The sequence below is a fragment of the Passer domesticus genome, chromosome Z, assembly GCF_036417665.1.
Source record: "Passer domesticus isolate bPasDom1 chromosome Z, bPasDom1.hap1, whole genome shotgun sequence".
NCBI classification, from domain to species: domain Eukaryota; kingdom Metazoa; phylum Chordata; class Aves; order Passeriformes; family Passeridae; genus Passer; species Passer domesticus.
Genome location: NC_087512.1, coordinates 12,526,499 through 12,548,406, shown reverse-complemented (window position 1 = coordinate 12,548,406; position 21,908 = coordinate 12,526,499). Strand labels below are relative to the sequence as shown.

The 21,908-nt window shown below is 39.8% G+C and overlaps 1 long non-coding RNA gene across 3 annotated transcripts in view; it reads right to left on the bottom strand.

Annotated features, from left to right (window-relative positions):
* Positions 1-2,335: 2,335 nt before the first annotated feature.
* Positions 2,336-21,908, bottom strand: part of LOC135289796 (uncharacterized) — a 37,793-nt gene continuing 18,220 nt past the window's right edge. The window contains exons 2-4 of one of the 3 annotated variants that reach the window (XR_010352538.1): positions 12,319-12,424; positions 3,022-3,096; positions 2,336-2,418 (exon numbers count right to left, since the gene is read on the bottom strand). This is a non-coding gene — a long non-coding RNA (uncharacterized LOC135289796). Of the gene's footprint in view, positions 2,419-3,013; positions 3,097-12,318; positions 12,425-21,908 lie in introns of all 3 variants that reach the window. The other 2 variants (XR_010352537.1, XR_010352540.1) reach the window with 2 other exon arrangements.

The following is a 21,908-nucleotide window of genomic DNA, read 5'->3' as shown; positions in this document are numbered from 1 at the left end:
TACATGTGAACTTCAGTCATATCCCGTAAGAAGCTAACTAAATTACAGGACACTGTTTATAAAATTCGGTCAGAGTGAGAAATACTGAATTAATTTAATATACTGGCCTGAATATGCTACCAAAGAGTTGCATCAAAAATGTGCTAGTAAAAAAAATGTGAGAATTGGACTAGAAATAAGTAAGCCCAAAAGGAAGCCCTGGAAGTAATTAACAATGAATGAAATTACTGACTATTCAAAGCATATCTCTTTAGAAACCTCCCAGAAGAAAAGGCTTTGGCATCAAAAAATGACTGGAACTGCCAGAACACATAACTCCCTTAATCTTCAAATGGCAGGAAGAGGGACCTCTGGGCATTACAGCTTTCAGTGACAGAAAAACCCTAGACCTCAACTTATATATGACATTTTCTTTCCTGTTGTTACATTTCCCCTGCCTACCCCTCTCTTGACTACCCCCTCCTTCATTACGTGCAATGATTTATACCCTTTTCTATGTTTCATTTTTTTGCCATTTGCTTTGGAAAAGTTCAATTTAGATAGTCCAGAGTTGTGTCTTCACAACTTAGATGGCTTCATCCGGTATCTTCAGAGGAAAGTAAAAGCTGTGTTGAGTGACCTATTGAGTTTCCCAAGTTCTGTAGTGAGTGTAGCTCTGTTTCTCTGAGAGTCAGAAACTGGAGTCCATGTTTGCTATTTCTATGCTCGTTTCTTCCTTCTTCATCTGCTTTATCTTCCTTTGCTTTCAGAAGCAAAATCAGGTTTTAATAACAGCAGAAGCATCAGGTCTGACCACAGAACCATATTGTGTGTTCTTTTTCCCAGAGTGGAAAGATTTGAAATATTATTGGATAGAATATTTCCTTATCAGTCATCCTTATCAACTAAATTCAATCATCCACAGTTTAAGGGGAAAAGAATCTCAATGAAACAAAGCTTTCTTCTACTTTAAAATAATCTATCTGTGTTCTTTTCTATCTTTTAAGGTTAAAAAGATTTTGAGAGGCTCTAAGGGATAGGATCCTCACACAACGACCTCGTGTATTTTAGGAATCTCCATCCTCAGTAGTGAAATACAGATCTGCCCTGGATCCACATTTGTATAGATAAAGTGAAGTGTAGCACCAGTTATTCTAGCTCACTCCAAGCACCCCTGGGTGTGGCTGCTCCACAGCTAACCAGCCCTGTCTTTCAGACAAACGTTAGAGTGGGTTCACAGCAGCCCAGTGCTGTAATTGTGGTCTGTCTGCTTCCAGCTCAGAGCTGAGTCCTAGGTGTCCCTGCAGTAGTTGCAGCTCTATATAGAGCAGAGATGTATAAAGTTCTTGCATATATCTGCTGTTATCCAGAAGCAGCTGCTGCTGCACTGAGAAAAAATAATTTTGCAAACATTGAGAAAGGAGAAAAGGTAGACATTTGCTGATTGGGTCATCATGATTGCTACAAAAAAGACTCAGCTCTGCTATGTCTCTTCTTTGGATAAATTAGATTTTTTTGTAATCAAGAGAGTGATTCTCTGAGGCTGTCCCCACTTTGAGTTAACCTTTAGTTCTGATTCTGTGGTCTTATGTGATAGTTTTATCTCTGTAATTAAGGGAGCTGCTCAGAGAGGTAGAGTGCAGAATCCTGATCTCCTTTTTAATCTAAATTTTTATTTCCAAGCAGTAATCAATTTCTGATTATCAAAAAAAACATACATTTTCATTTTTACTGTCCTGTCTTCTTCTTTTACCAGTACCATTTCAAAGATAAATTCAAAATATTTCCCTTCTACTTACTCCAAAATCATCTGAAATTAGGCCTCAGAATTAATATCTGAAAACTACAGTGCAGATCAGTATTCTGCAACACAAGCAACTTTTAGCTGCCACATATTCTGGACCCAACCCAAAATTCTGCACACGTTATGACAACCAGGGCTGTTAATACTAAAAAAAAAAAAATTGAAAATGAGTTTATTGCTTTATCACATACATCTTCTATAGAAATACATTGTAACTGTTGCAACCAAATTATCTCGTGATTTTTTCACCAAAATATCTCATCTACTGCCATGGATCAGTAGTCCAGAGCTTGTCACTGATGGTTTTATGTTTGTTTCTAAAGACTGGAATGGATACAGATCCTAATCGAAACCTCACTGAGAGGTTAAACAGATTCGTTCCTTTTTTGCATTATTTCTGGAGCAGTGTCATTACTGAGGCTTTTATGCTAAGATTTCATCTTTACACAATAGGCCAACAATAAATCTGCTGCAAATAAGTATAATTCTTATGATTTTATGTTGGCCACAAGATTTAAAGCATTCCTTAACATCACAATAATCACTGAATATGATGCAAGCAAACGTGTTTATTGGTCAGGCTGAGTTTCCACAAACTTCTGAGATCCATGTTTTCCAACTTGGAAATCCTTTATCTTTTAAAAGCAAAAGAAACAGGGGGAATTGCCATTCAAGAAAAAAAGATTAACAAAACAGTTTATGAAACTGTTTCTATGATGCACTTCAACCTACTGAAGAACAGTTTAGATAGCTATCATTGTCCAGCTTCAGGAAATAAATCTAAATGGAAACTTAATAATTATATTGTATTGTGAGTTGTACCATAAACTCTAAGTTAATCAGAAGGTTTGGTTTCTAATGGAAAACATTTCACTGCTGCTTAAGATGTGAAAAAGACCCTGTCTAAAAAATAATCTCTTAGATGTCACATAAAGAGTAAATGGTCTAATATAAGAGATGGAAGTGAAAGTGAAGATTTCAGACTCTACATGACAGTATCTATTTTGTGAAACCTAAAAAAATAGTTACCCAGTTAAATAAAAAATTCAGTAAAAGTCAAGGAACTTCTGTGACATGCTCCTCAAATGGTTGGAAATTAAATCAAAGCCCCCTCTCTTCTTTATTTCTTATCATCTACATTACAACTGCTGAAGTTATTGCTCTAGCAGAGATTTAAAAAAAAAAAAGGAGGAAAGATTGATATGTAGAGATAGACAGACAGATACATACATACATACTCATTTTGGAAAACAGCAGAATAATTATAAGCTTCATTTGTGAATCCTCATGTGGTTACTTTGTTGGTATGCTGACTGTGAGGAGAACAGAAAGAAGAGAAAGAATTCAATTCCTTGATCATCTGAATATTTATATCATGACATTCATTTGAGGCTTCTTCTCGCTGCCTGAAATGGTTAGGAAATTACTAGTTTCCATTTTTTTATAAAATTTGACGTATTTATTCTTTTCCTTTTAGTCTCTCAAAAACTGGTGATAAGTCACATCAAAAAAATATTATAGACCAAGGCATTAGAATATGGTATTGATTTTGTAATGTTACAAGGTCTAAATTCAGTATGGGGTGTGTGCCTTGTGATCTCTGATAGAGAGAGACACATGGACTAAAAAATCTTCTGGACGAACCATTTCAGATGTGGTTCCCCAGCCCCGTGGAAGTCAAGACTCAATGATAAAAACAGTCCCTTTTGTCCATTCTGCATTCATGTCCTCCTGTATCTGAGGATACTGAAGGACTTGTAATAATATAATAGAATCACAGAATCATAAAATACACTGAATTGAAAGGCACTGATCAGGATTGTAGACTTCAAAGCCTGATCCTCCCCAGGACACTCCAACAATCACGCCACGTGCCTGAGAGTGTTGTCCAAATGCTTCATAAACTCTGTCAGAGCTGTGACCATTTCTGCGACCATTTCTGTTCCAAGGGCTCCCAAACACCCTCTGGGTGAAGAACTTTTTCTGATACCCGCTCTAAACCTCCCTTTATTCAGCTTCATGCCATTCTCTTGAGTCCTGTCACTGGTGTTAAAAGCAACAAAATGCAAAATGGAGGAAAGAGTTAAATGTAGTGAAAACAGTGTCAAAAAAAGCCTACTGGCTATGTATGTATGTTCTGTGCAAAGCAGAACCTGATGGTGCACAACCAATTCCAAATAATTAGGCCTGGTTTACAAATCCTATTCTGGTGCAGTTACGTATGGTTTACTAGAAACCACAGTAGAAAAAGCAACTTCTGGGTACCTATTGCATTGTCCAGTACAGCTATAATCTGAAAATCATTGTGCTGAATTTCACAAATAGCACTCACCCAACAAAGATAATATTAGGAAACATAAAAAGAGGAATGGAAAATAATGCTGAGTATATTGTAATGCTGTAACATTCTAGTATGACATGCTCCTAGCTGGAATACTGTCTCACAGATTTATGTCTTTGGCTCAAAAAAATACCCAGGATTTTATAGCCCTAGAGTTCAGTTAATGAGACCTAGGTGACCTGGCTAACAAAACAAATCAGACAGTTCATTGCCCCGCAGTCTGACATAGCCTCTCACACTCCTCCTTTGTTTGGGGTTGGAAGGTCACAAGCTGAGACTCCCATACCATCCATTTTATCACATCTACAAGCCTTAAAGTTGTTTCCAGAATTGCAGTAAATTTCAAACACTTAACCAAATACTGCTTTACATTAAGCTAAACTTGTGAATCACTTCAGTCATTTCATAACATCTTGCCTTAAAAAATACATGCTGCAAACTGACACCATGTCTAAGTTTTAAGTAGAAATAATAATGGCAACCTCTACATTTGTCAAGTCAAATCTCTTAGTCAGAAAATCTCAGTGTTCTGAGAGATTGAAAAAGTGGAGATCTGTCTGTCTACCAAAAACAAAACTACTGGGAACTCAAATTTCCTCTTTCACCTCTGGACCCACCCAAAAGCCCAGGAAAGATTGCCCAAGACTGCCACCAGAACTGGGCAGCAGATTTTTCATTGAGCATGAGGGGCTCAAGCAAGGTGTATCCTTATCAACACCACAAGTGAGAAAGGATGTTTCCAGGGATAGAACATCTACTGTATATGTGGGCAAGCTGTGTCAGATTTTACCAATTTTTTTTACCATTGTAAAAAACTTCTAATGAATAGCTAAAGTAAATTGATGATCTATCAGATTGAAGTCCTTGCCTCTTATCCTAACACCACAGGCCCTGCTAAAAAATTGTCCTTGTCTTTCTTGTTGGCCCCCTTCAAATACTGGAAGATGCTATCTAATCTCCCCAGAATCTTCTCTTGTCCAGGCAGAACAACCTCAATGCTCTCAACCTGTCCTCAGAGGAGAGGTGCTCCAGCCCCCTGATCATCTTTGCAGCCCTGGACTCACTGCAAGAGGACCATGTCCTTCTTATGTTAGGTACACCAGACCTCAATGCCATGCTCCAGGTGGGGTCTCACAAAGGCAGAGCAGAATGGGACAATCACCTCCCTCAACACTGCTCTGGGAGCAGCCCAGAACACATTTGGCTTTTTAGGCCTCAAGTTCACATGGCAAGTTCATATCCAGCCTTCCACCCACCAGTAGCCCCAAATTCATCTCCCAGTCTGCATCAATACCAGGGGATCCTCAAGTGTTCCATGGTGTCCCTCCAAAGGACAACCTTTCTTCTTTTGATGTGCTGTAGCCCAGATCAGCTGGGCCCTGCACCTGGCATGGAGCCCTGCACTTTTGCCAGTACCACAGATCCCAGCCCAGCACATGTGTCAGGGGGGTGGTTTGCACAGCTCAGAGTGGTGATGGTGATGGGAGGGCCACCCTGTGTGTGCCTCCTGTGTCAAGGACACTCTGCTGCAGGCTGTGCACTCCTTGGTGCCCTGGATGGCGGTCACTAAGTGGTCTCAGATGACCTGAACAGGCTGGCTGCAGGCCCCAGAGAACACTCAGGCACTCTCCTCTCACCTCAGTGAGAGGCTGGGGGTTCCTGCATGGGGAAATATCAGTGGAACATTTTTCTAACACCTCTAAGAGTGTTAAAAAGCCGCCTCATGGCTGCATGCCTTCCTAGTGGGCATGGGACTTCTTGACCACTCTTCATGTGCTTGTGAGTTTCCTGCAGCAAAACCCACATCTCTCTTCCTCCCAGCAGCGGGGCAGAAATTTTATTTCTGTTTCCTATCAACCTTGGAAAAGGTCTCAGGCCACAACCTACCTTCACTTTGGAAGGGGGCTTACAGAAAAAAATGAACTAGCAGCCCCAGTAACAGAGAGGAAATAACACTCTGCAAAGTGCAAAAATGAGGAGCAATTTGACAGACTCTCATTTCTACAGTTGCCTCCAGGTGTGGGTGGATGAGCAGAAAGCCACGTGGTAATGTGAAGATTTTGCTGTTCTTATTCCCCTATTAAAGTCACATTCTGTCAGCCCAATCCTCAGCTCTTGGGAAAAAGTCTCATTAATTTCATTTTCAGAATATAAAAGAGCAGATAATCACAAAGCAAAACTCATTAGTGAAGTTTAAAAAGGGAGCTAATTTAAGCAGCATTTACTTCTCCACTATGAAACACAGTTCTTAGTCTTACTTGGTTCAGAATTAGGGACAAATGAAGAAAATATTTCCAGTGGTGAAAAGGAGTTTGCAGCATACCATTAAATTTTCCTGTGGCATTCCGAACCAAAACCTTTTGCTTGATGTATACAGCTTGCTGAGGTCTTATCACAGGAATCCCCATGCATGCCTGCACAAAGAATTGCTATGGACCTATATACATAACTATTTGAAAATGCATGCGAGGGGGTTGTGCGGTTTTCCATTTCCTACGCCATCTAACCGGAGCTGTGATCCTGGAGGTCAAATTATTGTAGGTAGATCCAATAAGAGAGTTAACCCCCACATATCAGGCATCAAATACCTGGCCGCTTAGCATCTGGCTCCTTCTGTGAAATTCAAAACTCAGAGCTTGGTGCTAAGCCTCCTTTCATTGAGCACATGCAGACTTAGACCTCTCAGAAGGGCCATCCAAGAAAGCACATGTAGAGCGGGAGCCACTTGGAGCTGGAAATGTTAATTGCAGGAGCGTGGCCCGGATTCTTGTACCCTCTCCAGGGCTGCGGCATCCGCCCATGTCAGAGCTCCAAATAGAGCCTGACCCTGCTCCCTCTCACCAGCAGGCAGCCCTCATCAGGGTTCTGTTTTCTTCCTAAAACCAAGGCAGAACGCTCTGGCAGTGTTGGCACTCATGCATATGGCATGCCCTGGAGCTGGTAGCGGGGTACCAGAGGGAGGCATATGAGTGCATGGGCTCCTCCATCAGCGCGGGGACCATCCTCTGCCTCCCAGCAAAGCTGCTTTGCTGCAGGTGTCCTGGATGATGTGAATTACACTTCCAGAGCTTTCCCTGGAAATCCCAACCTTTCTGATGACTCTAGCGGCAGGCCTTAGCACTTTGGGTGTGTATCATGAAATGGGAGGAGTTTCAGCACTTCACAAGGACTGATTTCCTACTTTAAAATGCATGCAAGGGGGTTGTGCAGTTTTCCATTTCCTACACCATCTAATCTGAGCTGTGATCCTTGAGGTCAAATTATTGTAGGTAGAGAGAGTTACCTTACTATCCAAGACTACTGCAAAATTTAATTTACTCTTGTGGATATCAAATATGCCATCCTTGCAAAGAGCTCTCTACCTGTAATGCAGGTTTCACCTGCTTGAAATCAAGTACCCTCTCTCTGAATTTTGTTGCAAAAAAGAATAGCATTGATGATTTGGGACAATTCATCCAAATACATTGAGATCCTTTTCAATTTTCTCTTGCCAGTTTTACAATTTTCCCTTTTGATTACAACACACACATACACACCTATGCAATAACTGTCATTGTTTTTAAACAGGAATATATTTTATTATATGTAACAGAACTGAGTTACAGCTAATCTGTCATAAGATCTGAGTTAAAAAGAAAGACATATTTTGTAGTGATATTTGATGTTACATGTATGTCCTTAAAACATATTACTTCTTGTGAATAAATGTTTCTTATAGCAGTGAAATTAATTTTCATCAATATTATCCCTGAATCTGAAATAAATAACAAAAGGACATGGTAATCTTTTTGGAAAATGTGAACTACATGTCTATCAGAATTTATATCCACAGACATTAGTGGTAAAATACTGCTCTGAAATGTAACTCTAACCTGTATGTATGGTGACATCATATTTTTGGTTTTTATGTTTGCTTTGAACACCTGAACCCAAATTCTCTATTGTGAAATCAGCTGAAGTTGATATAACATAACAAATAATTATATTTAGGCTTAGAAGAAAAATACTGACATTCAGATTACATGGCAGAAAATAAGAACTACCATTAGATCTGAATAATTCAAAATAAAATTTAACTTTTAAAATCTTAAGGCATGAAAGTGAATTACTGAGAGACCTTTTTGCATCTGAAGATACTACATAAATACATAAAATTTTTAAGTGTTGCTTCACTGGAAAAAAATTCTGGAAATTTAGTGGTGATTTACACCCTGCATAATTTCTATAAATGAGTAATTCAAGAAGTTCCATAGAAACCTCAGATGCATAATTGCAAAATAAATTGCACTGAAATGGAATTTAGCAGTATATGTTCCCTGATGTGTGGCGGGAGAGAGCACACTCCTCTCAACTCCATTCTACTTGCAAATGAAGAGTCTTACTTCCCAGAGAGAGGTACTGCAACCCCTTGCTATTAAAAAAATTAAAAAGAAAAAAAAAAAAAATTAAAACCAGGGGCAGAATGTCAAGAAAGATATCCTTGTTCAATTTTCAATAGCAAACCCAAAAGGAAAATGGCGGAAAAATCCAGAAAACTTGGGAGCACACTGAAAGGGCACTGCTGGGGCAGGGACACAATAACCTTTTAGGCACAGCAGCCATCTAGAGAGTGCTCCCTGCCACCAAAATGTGGCACTATGGCTGGGGAAAGATATGTTTCCAGGAGAAAAAAGGTTTTGGTTTTTTCCATGAAATGACATAAAAACAAGCTTATAACAGTGGAGAAAACGAAGCCATTAAAACCAGCACCTCTTCCAGAATAGAAGAGCCAGTTTTGCCATTGTTCAATCCTTACGCCACTATGAAAAAATATCCAAGTCCTCTTTGCTAGGCAGCTTCCTGCTAAAGTCCTATCGGTTTAATGCTTTCCACTACTCATGTCTGCTAGACTTTCCTTATCTGAAGGCTCCCTTTGATTGAAATGGAATGAAAGAAGAAAGCCAAGATACAGGATGTTTCTATCTGAAAAAGTAGGAGCAGGTAGATAACTTCTATCACATATCCAGGCGCTGAGCCAAATTTTCAATGCATGTAAACAAGCATAGCTTCACTGAAGCTTGTGGAATCTTGCCAGTAGAAAACTCACTTGAGTCTATCATTCTCTTTACCACTGCACCAAATTGATATCCTAGGATGAAACTTGAATTCCTTTAGCCAAAAATAAATTTTAAAAAAATCACAGAAAGCATAGCTGTTGAATTAATAAGTGCCTGATTATACTGAAAGTGTAAGCTCTCATTGTAACTGTGATGTAATCTATTTAATGAATATTACATTTATCTCCAGAAGTTTTAGACAAGGTAACAGGCGATTTTTCTGTGCCTGTTAACAAAGTCACAATACTGTTAGCAAAGTCACAATACTTCTTTCACTCTAGATGAACTCAATGATTGATTCCTTAAAAGTAGGGTTGAATTTCTCAGGACAGTATGGCTAGTTTGTTAAAATCACACTTGTGCACCTAAGACTCACTTCAGATAAATGAGGACAGATCATGTGTTGAAGTACATTGACCCTGCATCTTATTTCCAGAAAATGTAGGCACTTGTGCGACTCAAGCTTAAATATTGTACATCAAATGATCACACATGCTGAAGAAACTACTAAATAGCAAATAGATAAATATACTCAAAATACAAAGGAAAACCTGTTGCATGACTGTAAACATACAAAGCTTAAAAACAAAGGAAGAATACAAAACTTTATAAATATACAAAATTTTACATATAAAATATGTAACTACCATAATTTCAAATATTTGGAATTTAAGTCCAGCAGGTCATGAATCTCAGTAAGAAATTTCAATGTGAGGATTAATGATACATATTATTTAATAATTAATTGTGAATCAGGGCAGGAAAACTATATTTCTGGCTATATTATTACTAAATTATTTCAGCATTCATGGGACTTCTACTAAAAGAAATTAAATATTGGGTGTCTCAGTCTGAATAGACTTTGAAGAATTGCAGTGGCTAAACTGAAATATATTTTGTGTTAGGTAAGATTTTGGGTTGTCCAGGGCATAGAATTCTGAACACACTTCATCACCTAATCCATACTGATTATATATTGCTGCCCCTATTGCAAATGTTATAACTTTACTTAAAACAGAGCAAATCAGTGTGGGAAAACACAAATCAACTTGTAATGAACTTAAACTGTCTTTCTTCATGTACAAGAATACTATCTGAGCAATATTCATTAGCATCCCTTTCATCTATCTGATATCTGCCTGTTGAAGGTGCAGAAATAGATGTCTAATGGTCTAGCTCACCAGGTCTCCCAACAGCTTCCATTCTGGCACAGGAAAGTTTACATGAGCAAAGGCCTCATGTGTCTTTAGGTTTTGAGTCAAATTACCAGTACAAGGCAGACTGGACTGTGCAATTTTGAGAAATTTGTCCTTTTTGTTAGTCCTCATACAGTACACTATTATTATTTTCATTGTAGAAAATTTAATACTTTTTGATAATTTGTGGAATTAATGACACTTTAATTTACACCTCTCCAATCTCGTCGGTACTACATAATTATCACACTCAGGCATAAAGCACAGGACTTTTCTGAGTCAGTTTATACATCTTCTTTTTTCTATTACCATTTTTCACAGAAAAAAAAAAAAACCAACAACATTTTCTACTGAGTAAAGACTGATGCTGCAGCTTCCTAGAATAATCTTCAAAAAGGAAAAGGTATTTCCTCCCTCACAAATCCCCTCACTCCATGCACACACAACAGTGCGCTCTGGATAGGATGAAGAAAAATTAGAGAGGATATGATTACTTTACTAGAGGAAGCCTACTCCTGCCGCGCCAACAAGATATTATAGGTCAAGTCAAGTAAGGCCAAGTGAGTTCTTATCATATCCAAGGTCCCTGATTTATTCTGTCAGCTGTTCACTGTCATGCAGCACGATGGGTTGAGTGTCAATATTGAGATAGTGCAAAGCGGCTGGGCAGGCTGATTTAGGCTCGGTGGCTCATGTTTGTTTGAAACACACAGTGAGCCCCGCTGGGTGATTATGGACACCATGGGGAGTGTGGGATGAACAGTGTGTTAGTACACATAATTTATGTGTGGGGTTTTCTTCACCTTTAAGAGCACAGCCCCTGGGACAGTTCCTCTGAGTTTGCTATATCCTAACAGGTGAGGAAACACCAAGGAAGTAAACAAGGAAGAGCTGCACTCAAACCCACCACTTCTCCTCTCAGCAAACACACAAAGGTCAGGCAGCAAAACAGAAATACAGCTAGAATCCAAAACCATGAGTTCCTGTTTGCCAGCTTGGTGGGATGTCTTACTAGCTCATTGAGGCTACATTTCTGAGGGCTGAACTTCAGCATTTCCATTGAAAAATCAGACTGTATGTGCAGCTTATAGTCATGGTGTTATGCAAGTGAATGATGGCATCAAACCTGCAACTTTTTTCTTTATACTTTACCTTAATTGGTAGACTTTTCTTTTTGTTAGTACTATTATTAGAGATTAGGCATATTCGTTTATGCTGATCTTTCTCACTCCTTTTTTATTAATACACATTTTCTGTAGGCAGAATGTAAAGCAGAACAGTTGCTGAAACAATTCTGATGATTGTTGGAACATCCTGAACTTTTTTTGACTTATTAGTTTTTGATAGCCTCCGATTTTCTGGGCATGGGTTTCAACAGTGCAGGGGTCAAGGGCCTCTCTTTGAGTGGCAGCTGCAGCCCTTCAACAGATATGGAGTCAGAGGTACCACAGTTACATCCAATAATTGTATCACTGTCCAAAATTTCAATTTGTTATAGCATATGATATAGCATACTGGATTTAGACACTTATGTATATATAATGCATTTTTGTGCATTAGGTTATGCAAAAACATAATTTTATACAGAGTTCTTTAATAAATGTGGTCACAATATACTGTAAAACATCCATAAACTAGATTATATAGATGTCAGGTTATGAAGAAACCTTATCCATTGTGGGCAGAACCATACCTCAGATGAATTAATTGGCAAAACTTCATTGACACCTCTGCATGTAACATTCCTCACTGTGAAAATGTTATGAAGCAAGATTTAAACAGCAGTATGAAACAATCACTTCTGTCAGTCACATGCCAGACTTTTTTCTTAATGACTCTGGTCTGGAGCAACCCATAGCCTATTATGTTTCTACTTCCAACAGTGAAAGCTTTTGCACCAACCTCTTCAATGCCAAAGTTTACAGTTCTGCATGACTTTCCGTGGTAGCCGTGACAAACCATAAGGTTGGGCTGATGCTTTGATAAACACACCGAAAAAGCATGTGCTCTGTGGACCAAGGGAAAGAGAGAGGAGGTTAAAGTAACAGGAAACAGTATGAAAAATTACTTTTCTTTATAGACTTTGATACCATTGGAGCCAAAGGAGCTGAATAGTGTCAGGTAAAGCAGATAGGAGTCCACAGTCGTGCTGTGTCTTTGGAGCCCTGCAAGTATTTCCACAAACTTCTCTTCAAAGAACTCAATTTCATTTTTAGTTTCTGGTTTGGGAAAGAATTTCCAGTTTCCATTTCTAGTTACTTCCTGAAATGTCCCACAATTCACTTTTTTCTGATATCAAACCTGTGAAATAACCTTGGAAATCCCTGTTTTCAGACCTGCTTTTATTGGTTAGGATTCTGGACAACAGAACACAGGCACACACATAACTTCAAGCAAGTGAGTAATCCCAGCACTTTGGGCTACACCACTGAAGTGAGTGGGAGTCTTGCCATTGAATTTTATAGGAGCATTATCGAACTGTAAGTGCTTTGCTGGTTCAAGGCCAATATTTTCTCAGACTTTAGAGGAAGCCAGATTGGGCCCAAACTTTACACAGCTTCTCCTAGAAAGACCAAAACAAAAACAAATGATACTAAGCAACAGGAATGCACATAGCATAGGGGAAAGGAGTGTTGAACACCAAGCCGAGGAAGCATTACTCATTGTATAGGAGAGAGTGGTGGCAGGTTGTTTGGTTCACAATATCCTTCCCTCCCAGTTTTGCAGACAGGGAGTTTATCCATTTAGCAAACAAGCATCTGTCTGACTGAGATCCAGAGAGACAAATAAGCCTGCCACAGAGCCACGGATGCTGCACTGGTTAGAGGACAGGCTGTGCAAAATACTGTGTGCACTGATCATCTGTTTCACACACCTATGGCAGCAGTGAACAGCCCGGACCCCAGCTACAGGCAGAGCAGACAGCTGACTGCAGCCTCCAGCAGAACAAGAATGGCCCTTTTGCTCCTTCAGTCTGTACCTGCACATCTGAGAGCAAGAGGGCCAGGGTCTCTCCTCATAGTCAGCACCCTCACATCACTGCCACGGCAACCCAAATCAGAGTCCAGAAACATCCACATCTGCCACTGGCAGGAACAGCCTTTCCGTAGCAGCAGCAGCCAAGCTCTGAGCCAGTCATGCTCTAACACCTCTACAACATCATTTCAGTGAAGTCAATGATTCCTTATTACAGCACCATTTGGCTTAATACAGCTCTGTTCAAATTGTGTTGGTGCTATGACACTCCCTTCACATTAAGAAATTCTTCCCACATTAGGAATTGTGTAGACACCCATTTTGTCCGACATGTTTACCATTTATGTGCACTCAGAGACTGAGATATTATGTGCATGACCCACTGTATGTTTTAATGTGGCATCCACCACATGGACACACAACCATGGCCGGTGATCACACCGCTTCTCTAAACCAGCTGAATCCTGCAAGAACAGTCTCTCAGGTCGAACACTTGAATTTGGAATATAGCAACTTCAGGGGGTATATTTTGTCCTAGGAAGTGAGGAACTTTTTACCCTCTTGTGGCTGCATTAGACAATGACTCCTCAAGCAAAACTAGTAGGTATGCCCTTTGGTTCTGATTCTCTTACTCTTTTAAGAATAATTCAGTGATGTGCTGTTAATCCCAATTAAGTCAGTATGATTATTTTTGTGGGTAAGATTTATTCTTCTAAAGCTACAAAACCTAGACTCTTAGTTTTCTGCTATATTTTTTCAGTGGGAGAACATTTATTTACTCCACTCATTCCATTCAACCACACAATTAGTCAACTCTTTCAGGCATGTGTATCTTTTTATGAAATAGAAACCATCTACCAAATGCTGTGTTGTTCCAAGCCAACTGAAATCTGTGCTCTACAGAGCACATGAACAACTCAGCTCCATTAAAGGCACATACCTTGAATTGCTAACCAGCTCTGGTTAGACCAGAGCATTTGAAATGATAATGTCACATGCAACTTGTGAGTGAGTAAGAAGCTATGCCACAGTGATGTCTCTGGAAATAAGTGCTACTGTTTTCCCTAGGCACTTCATGACCTTGTGTGTTGATCTCAGTCCATTTTCCAGGACTGTAAATAAGAGCACTTGGAAAAGCTTTTCTGTTCACACATTTGTAGTTACGAGGGAGAACTCCTGAATGGAAGCATGGCATCCATCAGGCAAGCACAGCAGGTGGCACAGGACAGACTGCATTAAGCAGATGCTACAACTGGGACTTCGACAGAATTTTATTATGGCAACAACTGAATATATATTTATCAAAAAAAATTAAATAGAAAAAAGTCATTCCCTTGCACAGTAGTAATCTGGCAAGCTTCCATTTGGCAGTTTTACTGTTGGCAACACAAAGAAGTCACTTGCTGGGGTCACCAAACTTCTGGGAGTCTGCAATTACTTTTATCATATTATATCATATATGTTATTTTATCATGTTATTATAAGGAACTTTGTTTAAGCTCTTGTATACATCTGGAAGAACAATTATTTGGTGAAAATATTTAAGCTGAACAGCTTCATTCATACTATTGTAAATGTTACAAAAGTTACTTTCTCCCCTTTTTTAGTTTCACAGGTGGTGATATTTTCTGCTGTCTCTATTAGTTTCTATTTGTATTATTCTGTTCAGGGCTTTCTATACTGAATTATCAAGCAGCAAGTAAGACTACAAATTGGCTTTTATATTGTCCATCCTTGAATGCATAGGAAAAATATTACCAGCAAAGCATCTGGGTGCTGATATGAACTAGCTCCAACCTTAAAGTCAGAAAAGAAGCCTCGGGAAACTCGGGAAACCACAGCCATTTTACCACTTTCACACAAGGAAAAGAAAACCCCGAGATGGAAAATGACATCTGCAGGATAACATATGTGCTAAACATGCTGCCAAAATGAGGAAGTACTAAGCCATCAACACCTGTACTTACCAAAAACACTAATGCAATTATAGTGAGTGCCTCACTATTTTAAAAGAAAAACCTCTAGTCTCCCATTTCCCAGAATCACCTTTAGTAATTTCAGACACATAGAAAAGAGGAAAAAAATAGAAACAGAAATAAGTAAATGGGAGACAGCCATGGTTACTGGCGGTTTTTGCTGCTTCCTTCCTGTCATCTTTATAGATTACATGACCTGCACATTGTTCTCTGTATGTTCTATACATAGACACTAACTATTGATAACATATCTGCACTTGCAAGGCCAGACGCTGGCACAACAGGCCTGGGAGCTCCCACCCAATATTTGACAGGACAAATGAAACACAGGAGATGGACCCATTTCAATGGCCCCATTTCCAGCTGCAATAAACTATTACTAGATTTTAAAACAAATACCTTCTATTTTTACCATGTTGATGCGTGCACTTGGGAGCAAGCACCTGAAAGCAACTACAAAGATGCCTCACTGTTGTCTTTCCAATCCCTTCTTAAAATTTACTTTGCTAATGATGTCAGCCAAGACCTGACAACAGCAAAGTGCTGAGATTGTGGCTTAGCCATCTCTTCACTCTCCAGGTGCAGCCAGATTTTCTCTTCTGTGCTTTTATACTACTCCTCTCCAACGAGGAGGCCTTACTCTGATGGTCAGCAGAACTGAGAAATTAGGACATCTCTTCCTTTCACAATATCCATTTCCATTCACACAATATTCATGGGTTTAATTAAACAGATTCCAGTCTGTCAATGGCTTTTATAATCACAGAAAGCTCCCTGACTACAAGAGCCCTTATAAAAGGAAGAAAACTTCTCATACAGGAATAAGAGGAATAAGACTGAAAACTCAAAGATTTTTGACCTGCTAAACAGAGTACCAAAAAGTGGATGTGCTGAATAATCAGGTCTTCATATAACAAAAAGTCCATTTGATTTAATGCAAGATGCATTAAATATATTTTATAAAATTCCTTCTTATTAAAAAAAAAAAAAGAGAAAGAAAAAATATCAGAGGTTTTGCCAGTAATTACTCATTCCCTAAAGTTGAAGAGAACCTGTGCCAGGAGGAGGAGGAGGAAGAGAAATTGCAGAGATAAGCCGGAGAAAGTCTAAAAAATGCAAAGGAAGTGGTAAAGAAAGAGTTTTCAAAAGGGTCCTTACACACTTCCCTGTAAATATCTTCCTCTATTATTATTGGCTAAAAACTGATCCCAGCCCTGTAGTACAGCATGAAAAGATGATGAAGAATTATAAGACAAAAATTGCAGCAAAGAAAGTGCAGAATTTCAAGTAGGATTCAGTCTAAATAGAAACATTTTCCTCTGAATTTCTAGTCTGATAGGTTTAAAATGTTATCATTCCATGGCGTTACTAACACTTCAGCAATGTGGCATTTTATGCCATACTTAGTAACAGGGCAGGAAGAAGGAGGCTGCCAGTAACAACACTGAAGAAAGGACACGTCTTTTCTCAAAGCATCTGGTGTTCAGAGTTTGTTTAGGACCTCCAGCCAAAGTCACTTGTGGCACCGAGGTCTTGTCTATCAATGCCATTAGGTTTCTGACCTCTTTGGGGAAGGGAGACTGACAGTCATTTTTAATCCCTACCAAAGACATGTTTTCCTATGCAGCCTTTTGAGCTGTCAAACCCTGAGCCAGACCTTTCTATAGCAACAAAGCACAGTAGGAGTCATGCCTTCTGGAAGCTTGGAAGGGCAGGAAGAGAGATATGCCAGTGTCTCTCTATTTATACCTTTAAAGCCTATGAGGAGACTGGCGGGGCATGAGGACCACGGCCAGCTAGGAATTCCTTGCAGAGCTAGTATTGCTCGCAGCTCTGGACCTGGATTTCTCTGTCTAAGCTAACTGCTGCTCTCTGGAAACTACAACTTGTGTATTTTGCCAATATTTTAAGACAGATAAATTAAGATATACGGGAAGCTAAGGGATCATGTGCTTTCTTCATCAATACAGACCACATGGTATTTTCAGTGGCATAGTTAAGAAACACAAAATAATTCAATAATCGTGCAGTTTAAAAAATTCCACGTGCTCCAGCCTGAAACTACCAGAAACCCATTGAAGAGGCTACCAAAACTGCCCACAGAAATGGACAACTAAAGCATGACCAGCTGTGTGCAATAAAGGCATGTATTTAATACTAACAAAACCAATTTATTATACAAGGGAAAATATTTATTTGATCTAGATCTGCATAACATCTGATAAATATTTCTTAGTACATCAAGTTTTTCCCAAATGAGTCAATGTTAAGTGTTATTAATGTGCATAAATACTATTTAAAAAATCAGATTTGTGTCTGGAAGCCAGGAAGGGGAAAAAAAACCAAAACAAGAACAATCCTTTATAAAGAGAAGAATAATCTGTTTAAAGCATGGCTCAAGATCCAAGAAAAATAAAATACATTTAATGACAAGGCAAATCTGTTAGCATTTTATTGAGATAAAGCAAAATTTACTTCTATATCTTCCAAAATGTAAATATCTGTTAGGTAGGTCACTAGAAACACTGAAAAGTTGTTCTAACTTTACTTTTGGGGCATGTCTTAATTTTTCCCAAGGAAATTTTTTTTTTTTTTCAGTTTCTAAGATATTTTCAGCAAATTATTTAATTCATATTTCTCTTCTTTAATGCAGCCCAAAGCAGTCAAACCTAATTTTGCACTGTACCATTTCTGGGAGCTTGACTCAAAGAGCTGTGCAGCAGCTCAGAACCACTTTATCTCCACGCCTCAAAACAATCATGGATCTGCACCCATGCCCTCATCCTAGACTGCCCTCTGGAGAAAGGCAGGGTAGTGAAAGGTTAAGTCAAAGCTGAGTTTATGCCTTTGTACTGACAAATTTCAGAGAACTTCGAATTAAGCCCTCAACTGAAATAAATTTCTGATTAATTATTACTAACTTACATTCTTCCTTCATGTGCTCATTTTTTTAGATATTCTTTGGCAAAAACTCGGTATCTCTGATCTGTTGATTCATGAAGTTCATTTCAGTTTTCATTTTTCAAATCTGGTTGAGGGCTGCAGAATTTTTCCTAGGAAAAAAAACCAAACCACTGTCTCTAAAGAGGACCGAGAAAAGCTGCCAATGGATGAGTATATTGGCCCCATGAGCAGCCATTATCCTCATGAACGGCTCTTGAAGTTTGGTCCTACCCATCATGTTCCGTACTCTGCCTTTAACAAGTCCAGAACTACTTGCTGTAAATGCAAGAGTAATAGCACAGCAGTAGACAGATGGAGGCATGATCTACTCCTTATGAGAGGTCTTATTCCAGTCCATAATTGTTAGCAGAAATAATAAATATGGAGCTATTTATTACACAATGTAGCATTTTGTCAACCTAAATCTTTTTCTTTCTTTTTTTTTTTCCTGCTTCATCTTAATTAGTACCTGGCCTTTACCATCTGCTGAAGAGAGATATGACAGCAAACACTAGATTATCTTCACAAGTATCTGATACAGCTAACTGCTTCATGTCAGAATTGCCTAAAATGTTTTTCTCTGAAGGAAATGATAAATCACAGCTCCTCGTTTCTCAGTACACGTTCCAAGGCAATGGTTTCCAAACTGTTTTGGACCTTGCCCCACTGTTAACTCTCAGCATTACTTACACGCCATCAATCGCCATTACTGTCAAATATTCAGCCCAACTCCCAGGAGAGAGTGGCTCGGTGTGCCAGCTATACTCCATGCCCTCACAGGCCACCGTTGGGACAACCTCCCACAAACCTGCTAAGAAACAGGTTTATATGCACAGACCGCAGAACAGACAGAATCAAGCCTCCCCTCACCTCTTAAGAGGGAGATCTGAGGCACAAGAAAATTTCTATCTACCCTTAAGTCCCAAGGGAAGACAAGGAATAAATGACAGCCCAGTGTTCAGATGAGCTCATTGATACTTCCTCTTTTCATGCTGAAAGATTAATGACAAATGCTTTTGTTTCTGCAGAGCACAGTACAGAATCACAGAACACAGAATTATCAAGGTTGGAAAAGCCCTCTACTATCAAGGGAACCATTAACCTATCAGTGTCAGGTCCACCTGAACTGCTCCCCATCTAGACATTTTTTTGAACACTTCCAGGAGTAGTGATTCCACTGGCCTGTTCCAATATCTGACCACCCTCTCAGTGAAGAAATTTTTCCTAATATCCAATCTAAACCTCCTGTAGTACAGCTTGAGACCATTTTCTCTCAACCTGCCCCTTGTTATCTGGAAGGAGTGATTGACCGCCACCTCACTACACCCTCCTTTCAGAGAATTCTTGAGTGATAAGGTCTCCCCTGAGCCTCCTCTTCTCCAGGCTAAACACCCCCAGCTCCCTCATCTGCTCCTCACGAGACTTGGCCTCCAGACCCTTCCCCAGGTCCACTGCCCTTCTCTGGACTCTCTCCAGCCCCTCAGTGTCCTTCTTGCACTGAGGGACCCAGAACTGGGCAGGGCTCAAGGTGTGACCTCACCAGTGCCCAGTACAGAGGGACAATCACTGCCCTGGCCCTGCTGGCCACACTATTGATGATCCAGGCCAGGTGCCCTTGGCTTTCTTGGCCACCTGGGCACACCCTGGCTCATGCTCAGCCACTCTCAGCCAGCACTCCCAGGTCCTTTTCCAACAGGCTGCTTTCCAACTGCTCTGTCCCAAGCCTTTAGCATTGTTTGGGATTGTTGTAACCCACAACAAGCAAAAGCTCAAAAATTGGAAAGCCTCTTGTAGGAGGAGTCTACCAAGATAGCACAAGGGTTGAGGCACATCGAATGTTTATACACCTTTCTCATATCTCCCTGCATGCATGCAAAGCTCATGCAGAATGTGTACTTTTTTAACCAGCAGGAAATTTCAAAAGGCACTGGTTTGTCCCAGACACTCAGCCACTTCGATGAAGTGTCATCCCCATCACAGCACTGGCCCCAGCTGTCCCACTCCTGCACACCATCCCTTGTAGGACTACTCTTCCCCTTCATGAGTAAGTGCCAGCAGCTCCAAGGAGCTGAACAAAATATTTGATTGCCTTGATTCAGTGACCATGAACATCCTCAAACACCTGGGCCTGACCCTCCTGTCACAGAAGTCACGGGGTTTGTGTTTGAATTCTGTGAAAACACACTGAAGTCTGCTCAAGAGTCTCAAACCTTCTTGACTGGACTGGTAGAAAGACAAAGGGTTTGCATTATGTGTCTTCCTTATGGCTAAAACCCCAAACTGTGTTTCTACCAAGCATTCTGTAACAGATCAATGTCAAAACTTGAAAATTATGTATATGCTCAAAGACAGGAGACACAGGGAGTTTCTTTACAGCTGGCTGACTGAGGATTTTAACTTTCTGGCCTACAGTCAACAGAGCATCTACCCGTCCTTGTGAAGCTATAAGTGTGTCATCAGGATACCACATGCTTTGATAATTACTCTAGTGGGTATTAAAGTTAATCCTGGGTTGTATAGATCACTTACAAAACACAATAACTGAACCAGAAATCCTTATGTGAGACAGTAATGAAATCAACATCTCAAAGTGCCAGCACGTCTTTGACACGTCCGGCGTAAACTGGAACCCAAAATTCCTGCCTAGAGCAGCCAGTCAGGAATCCAACTGTTCTGCGATTATGAAATCTGAGGCATGGCAGAGCAGCTTATGTCAGATCTACTGCGTACCCATAAGCCTTAAACCAAGACTTGTGAATATAACCCATGCCTTTCCAGGATTGTGAGAAGGGTCATGAGCAACTGGTGAAATTTCAGACTGAAATAGCTAATGCATCATTCAGTGGACCCAGCTCTTCTTCCTTTAAAGACCAGACACCCATCCCAGATGCACTGTTCCTACTCAGTTATATTCCCAGCATGAAATCTCCTGCTCTGCAAAAAGCCTGGAGAAAAAATGTTTTAGGTTTTCTGAAACTTGTCTCAAGGAAGACACAAAGTTAAAGCCACCTCTACGATGATGGTGGAGAGGAAAGATATCCATCCTTCACACCCTACTGCTCTCCTTTGCTATGTCCCTGCAGCAGCTGACATATTATTGTGTTCTCACAATAACTTCTCACTATATTTTCCCTGTAATACTGGAGAAAGTCCCAAGTGAACTAAATAATAGTTCTCAGTTTAGTCCTCAGTGGGCTAAATAATAATAGCAAAGAGCATGTCCCTTTAACACTTCCCTCGGATCAGTATTTTCTCTATTTTACCTACATCCTTGTATTATACTGCACTGGATAATGTACTCAATACAGAAGCTGGCCTCTAGCACTGGGTAACAGAAGCCACCAAGTATCAATACTAAATATGACCACCTACTGCCACCACAGCTGTCTAGTTCTTGGACAACACTGGCTTAAAAGTGAAGAACTGTAATAACTAGGTAGCAATGCTAGAAGGTAGTTTTATGCCTCCTGAGTCATCTGCAGACATGTAATTACCATCTTTGCTTAAAGATTTCCAAGCAGCTGCCTCTGCTGTGCTGGATTCACCATGTGCTCTGAAAACTGCATTCAGTAATAATCCTTTCTGTATCCCTGGTTA